Source organism: Macadamia integrifolia, chromosome 12 (assembly GCF_013358625.1).
Source record: "Macadamia integrifolia cultivar HAES 741 chromosome 12, SCU_Mint_v3, whole genome shotgun sequence".
NCBI classification, from domain to species: Eukaryota; Viridiplantae; Streptophyta; class Magnoliopsida; order Proteales; family Proteaceae; genus Macadamia; species Macadamia integrifolia.
In genome coordinates, this window is record NC_056568.1 from 14,329,069 (window position 1) to 14,335,999 (window position 6,931).

A 6,931-nucleotide genomic window follows, 5' to 3' on the forward strand; every position below is an offset into this window, starting at 1 on the left:
CAAAAGCAACCGTAGCAACCATACTTGCTTTTACGGTTTGGTTTAACAAAAAAAAAAGGGTGACAAAGTTGCTTTTACGGTTTGGTTTAAAATATAAAAATAAAAAAGTAAGTACGGTTCTGTCAAATCTTGACTACTCCCATTCTGCTATTTCCAGTTTCTTATGCGTGTTATTTTGGTGTACTTAAGGAGATGATTATTCAAAGAAAATAACCCATGATGTTGTTCTGATCTGTCATAATAGGAACACTTATGATTGTATATATTAAAATTTTATGTGCTTTTGTTTTTCATATTATTATTCAGTAATTCTTTGATGGAAAATTATTAAAAATATAATGGGCATACAGTTACAATCCGGATCTATAGAGTTTTCGTAACTTTAGAGATTAGACTTCCACTTAGTGGGCTAATTCCTAAAGATGCAAAATCACTATAGATCATCCAGATGGATTGCAGTCAAGAAAGCCATATGGCGAACGATGTGCTCTTGCCAACACAGGTGAGTCTTCATTTGGTCGGTTTTGCTTGATGGTGTGAGGGTGACATTTTGAGCTTCACTATTTTGGAGGTTCTTGTCTTGCCACCACAGGTGACGGAATCTACAATATGGTGTTGTTTTTTGGTGTCTCGCCTTACATGTGAAAGATTTCACTGCATGTTGGGTGATCTTGCCACCACAGGTGTGACCCCAATGATGCTGGATATTTTCTCAATTTATGTTTTTCATACAATTGTTAAAATTGGTATTGGGATAAATCTGATTAATAAGCCCTAATTAGTCAGTTTTCATTATATTATTGGGATGTTTATATGCTTTTGGTTATTGCATATTGTATGTTTTGGTAAAATTTTGGTACTTATTATTGCCAGCTATGACTTCCCAATTATCTTCCATCAAAGTCCTGAATGGTTCCAATTTTGAGGAGTGGATAGACTCTCTTACTGTGTCTCTTGCAATCATGAGACTCGATTATGCCTTGAGAACTGATAAACCCCCCGAGCCCACAACTGAGAGTGATGCTACTGCAAAAGCACTTTATGAAAAGTGGGAGGAGTCCAACAGATTGTGCCTGATTGTTATAAAGCATACTATGGACAAGACCATTAAGAAAAGTGTGCCTTCGAAAGAAAATGCTAAGGATTTTCTTGCAGCCGTTAATACAAAGTTTACCAAATTTGATAAGGCTGAGAAGGGAACATATTTAGAGTGGTTCTCATCCACTCGATATGATGGCACAAGTGGAGTACGTGATCACATTATGAAAATGACCAATTATGCTGCCACATTGGGCGAGATGGAAGTGAAGATATCTAATTCTTTCCTTGTGTGGCAAATTATGCAATCACTTCCATCATCGTTTGACACTCTTAAGACCTCCTATAATGCACAAAAATTAGAGTGGAATCTTGAGGACATGACTTCCATATTGGTACAGGAAGAGGAAAGAAAGAAGAAGGAAAAATTTAACTTTGCTTATTTTGTTTCCAATAATGGGGGTAAGAAGAAATTCAAGAAAAATTGGAAAGGCAACAAGCAAGAAAAATCAGGAAAAATAGAACAGAAAACCGATCAGAATCTGAAACCAAAGACTAAGGCTTTTAAGAGAAATTGTTTCTTCTGCAAAAAAAGATGGACATATGAAGACAGATTGCTATGGCTATAAGAAATGGCTTGAAAAGAAAGGTACATCTTTAGCTCTAGTGTGTCTTGAATCCAATCTTGTAGATGTTTCCCCTGATTCGTGGTGGATTGATACTGGAGCAACTATTCACATCACTAATTGTTTGCAGGAATTAAGAAGCAGGAGGAAACCAAGTGAGGGAGAGATGATGATTTACATGGGAAATAGAGAGAAGACCAAAGTTGAATTTATAGGAGTAGTTAGATTACTTTTATCCACTGGTTTTGTTTTGAATTTGAATGATGTGGTTTATGTACCATCGTTTAGACGAAAACTTGTTTCGGTATCTAAACTTGACAGTTGTGGTTACACTTTTAATATTGGCAATGGAAAACTTAATCTCTATTCTAGTTCTCTTATGGTTGGATCTGCCTTGTTATATGATGGTCTTTATAAATTTGATTTGGATATTAGTTCTTCCAAATATGCCAACAGTTCTTCTATTATAAATTATGTGGTTACAAATCCTAAACGTGCTAGATTGGATGAAAATTCTTCTATGTTGTGGCATAAACGTTTAGGACATATTTCTAAACAGAGGATAGAACGATTGATTAAGGATGGTACACTTCCTCAATTGGATTTTTCAGATTTTGGAATTTGTATTGATTGCATTAAGGGGAAACACACTAGAGCTAAAAAGAAAGGTGCAACCAGGAAGGATGAAGCATTGGAGCTGATTCATACTGATATTTGTGGTCCATTCACTCCTACTACCATGGGTGGATACAGATATTTTATTACTTTCATAGATGATTTTTTCCGTTTTGGTTTTATTTACCTTATTCAAGAAAAATCTGAATCCTTAGATGTTTTCAAAGTTTTTAAAGCAGAGGTAGAACTTAAAAGGGAAAAGAAGATAAAAAGTGTGAGATCTGATCGAGGTAGAGAGTTTTATGGTAGATATGATGAAACTGGACGTAACCCTGGACCATTTGTCAGATTCTTACAAGAATGTGGTATTGACGCTCAGTACACTATGCCTGGTTCACCTGAGCAGAATGGGATGGCTGAAAGGAGAAACCGTACCCTTATGGATATGGTGAGAAGCATGATAAGTAATTCAACTTTACCTGATTTCTTATGGGGTGATACTTTGAAAACAGCAGTATATATTTTGAATAAAGTGCCTAGCAAGTCTGTTCCTAGAACTCCCTATGAATTGTGGACTGGTAAGAAGTCAAATTTATCTCATTTTCATATATGGGGATGTGCTGCAGAGGTGAGACCTTACAATCCTCAGATGAGGAAGCTTGATCCAAGGACCATTAGTGGTCATTTTATCGGTTATTCTGAAAGATCAAGAGGATATAGATTCTATTGTCCTACACATTCTACTAGAGTAGTGGAATCAAATCGGGCAGTTTTCTTTGAGGATAATTTAGATTTTCAGTCTGCTCAACCACGTAACTTTGTTTTTGAGGAGGAACGTGTTCTTGTACCTATGCCTGTGACACTGCCGTCTACTGTATTACAACCTCACATTGAACAAGAGAATGTCCCCACTCACGAACCTGTGCAACCTATAGTGGTTGAGCCTGCACCCCCTGTTGTTGATGAGATTCAAGACCATATTGTTGTTGATGTTCCCTTAAGGAAATCAGAGAGAACTCGCAGGCCTGCCATATCTGATGACTATGTTGTTTATTTACAAGAACATGAGTTTGATATTACTTTGGATTCAGATCCAATCAGTTTTGACCAGGCTGCCAATGATCCCAATTCATCAATGTGGATGTTTGCCATGCAAGATGAATTGAATTCTATGTCTGTTAATGATGTTTGGAATTTGGTTGAATTACCAAAAGGATGCAGACCGATTGGTTGTAAATGGATTTTCAAGACCAAACGGAACTCTAAAGGTGAAATTGAGCATTACAAGGCCAGACTTGTAGCAAAAGGATTCAGCCAGAGAGAGGGCATAGATTACAAGGAGACATTCTCACCAGTCTCGACAAAAGATTCTTTCAGAATCATCATGGCTTTAGTTGCACATTTTGATTTGGAACTTCATCAGATGGATGTCAAAACAGCTTTCCTAAATGGAGATCTTGAAGAGGATGTTTACATGCAACAACCCCTTGGCTTCAGGCAAGCTGATACAGAGCATCTTGTGTGCAAACTTAAGAAATCTATTTATGGTTTGAAACAGGCATCTAGACAGTGGTATCTTAAGTTCGATGAAGTTATCACTTCTTATGGTTTCAAAGAAAATCTTGTGGACCAGTGTATTTATCTGAAGATCAGTGGGAGTAAGTTCATTTTCCTTGTGCTTTATGTTGATGATATTCTTCTTGCCAGCAATAATGTTGATCTTTTGCATGAGACAAAACGATTATTATCAAATCACTTTGATATGAAGGATCTTGGTGAGGCCTCTTATGTTTTGGGCATTGAGATTCATCGTGATAGGTCTTGTGGCGTTCTTGGTTTGTCTCAGAAAGGTTACATTGAGAGGATATTAAAAAGGTTTAATATGTTAGCATGTTCCCCTAGTAAGGCTCCAGTTGTAAAAGGGGACAAATTTGGCAAGTCTCAATGTCCACAGACAGAATTGGAGTGCAATCAGATGAAGAACATACCTTATGCATCTGTTGTTGGTAGTTTGATGTATGCTCAAGTTTGTACACGGCCAGACATTGCCTATGTTGTTAGTGTACTTGGGAGATATTTAAGCAACCCTGGTGAAGCGCATTGGGTAGCTGCTAAGAAAGTCATGAGATATTTACAGGGCACTAAGGATTTTATGCTTACTTATAGAAGAACCGATTCTCTTGATGTAGTCGGTTACACTGACGCAGATTTTGCTAGATGCCTAGATGACCTCAAGTCTACTTCTGGATATGTTTTTGTGATGGCAGGTGGGGCTATATCTTGGAAGAGTGTCAAGCAGACACTCACTGCATCTTCTACTATGCAAGCTGAGTATGTGGCGTGTTATGAAGCCACTATTCAAGCTTTATGGTTAAGGAATTTTATCTCAGGGCTACAGATTGTTGATTTTATATCTAAACCATTAAGGATGTTCTGTGACAACTCCGCTGCGGTACGTTTCTCTCATAACAGTAAAAGTACTTCAGGCTCTAAACACATTGACATTAAGTATTTTTTGGTCAGAGAGAAAGTTCAAGAGTCACAGATTACAATGGAGCAGATTGCTACGAAAAACATGATTGCAGATCCTCTTACTAAGGGCTTGACTCCAAAAGTTTTTCAAGAGTATGTCACTAATATGGGACTTGTTAGTTCTTTTGATGCATTTTATTAGTGGGAGTTTTGCTCAATATGTTTGCATTTAACTTTCAGTTTTATTGCATTATTATTGTTCTCAAGAATATATATACATATATATATATATATATATATATGCATTTTTATAGCCATTTGTTTATGTGTATACACTTATCTATTTGCCTCCTATAGAAAATTGAGGTTATATGTGGTGTATTTACCTCATTCGGTATCTAAGGTTCCAGTCAATACATATACATCCAGTCGCCAGCAAAGCCTCGTTTAATTGAGGTCTAGTGCTAGTGTTGTGGGACATCCGGACCCAGTCCCAATGAGCTTCTTTGATTGAAGCTTAAGCGTTTGGGAGACGCTTATAGTTAATGAGACCTTCGGTATCTGTCTCATAAGGCTCATTTGGTTTTCGAGCCAGGACCAATTTGGAAATAGACATGATGATCACTATTGCATGTTATTTCCATACCACACTTTCATACTGTTCAGCCCAAGTCGGTGATGTTGTGAGCACTTTGACGTGTGTGGTCTTATATCGCTTTCGATGTGATGATCAATACGGTTGGGTGTTTGTAATTCTCATTCGGACCAAGGCATTTGGTTTAAGGTGCACTCCATTCGACACTGTTTTGTTTGTGGCCACATTCAGTTTATCTAAACCGGAAAGTCGTTTTAAATAAATTTTAAAATAAAAAAACTTGTGACATATGCTGCCCAAGTGGGAGATTGTAAGATTTTCTATTAGGTGGGCTAGCATAGTCAAAGATTTGTTTCTAAAACCGGTTTAGTGGTGTTGACTACAGATGGAGTAAGCAGAAAGAATCCAATATTATTGGTAAGTGATCTCTATGGAGATATTGGATTCTATTAGCACACCTTAATGGTATGAAATATTTATTTCTATGTGTGGACCTAAGGTATTGTTTCCTTAATGGGGAGGAAACCCTAATTTTATTGCAGGGTTGGTCCCTACCCTCACCCCTATATATAGTTATCACTGACCTATTAAGTGAAGCTAACAATCAAAAACATAAGGGAAAGAAGGTAGACCAGACCAACATTGATCGTGTTATACAAGGAGCATACAAGAAGACATTGAGGAGTTCTTATTCTTCAACCATGGATTCAGGTATGCCTAAAACATATATTTTATAGTGTTTGTCGTGCATGCTTATCGATCTTCATGAATCGTTTCGTATATGTTTTCTATCAGTTTCGTCCAACCACATGCACCTGCACCTGCACCTGCACCTGAACCTGATATTGTTGTAGGTTTCTTATCCTTGAGCCCAACCTTTAATAGATTGTATTGCGCAATGGAATTAGACCACCTTGCCCTTTTTCTCAGGCTTCTCAAGATGAACTTAGCCACCCATCCATCCTGCAGGCCAGGCTTTCTTAGTAAGAGAAAGGCGGAATCCGAGAAAATTAGAATAATGGCCGCACTGATCTCCAGGATGATGGCCAGACCGAACAATAGGTATGTTATGATTACGTCGGTCAGTGGATGCGGTGGTATAAGCTTCTCAACATTCAAGAATACAACTATCAGGGCAATTAGCGTCCCACTCGAACTCAACCTCTAGAGTCATCCTCATACTCAACAACCTCTCCTACATTGTAGGCATTTTCAGTGAGCACAAACTCTAGAGACTACCTCATGAGATAGCAGAGTTGGAATAGGATCCCACATGTGATCATAGAGTTTGTCTATAACTCAATAATTGTAACTACCTCATGAGATAGCAGAGTTGGAATAGGATCCCACATGTGATCATAGAGTTTGTCTATAACTCAATAATTGTAATCTCTATATAAGAGCACCATTGTACACTCATTAATAAAAAAGGCCAATAGACTATTTCAACATGGTATCACGAGCCGCATAAAGCTCCACCGAGCACCTTCCTCATCCCCACGTTTTCCTCCCTTTCTCTTACTACACCCCACTACCTCTCCAATAACCCAAGCCTCCCCATCTTCCTCTCTTGCAAAAAAAAAAA

General features: G+C 37.8%; 1 pseudogene; it reads right to left on the bottom strand.

Annotated features, from left to right (window-relative positions):
- Positions 1-6,931, bottom strand: part of LOC122094743 — a 20,794-nt pseudogene that overhangs the window by 2,289 nt on the left and 11,574 nt on the right.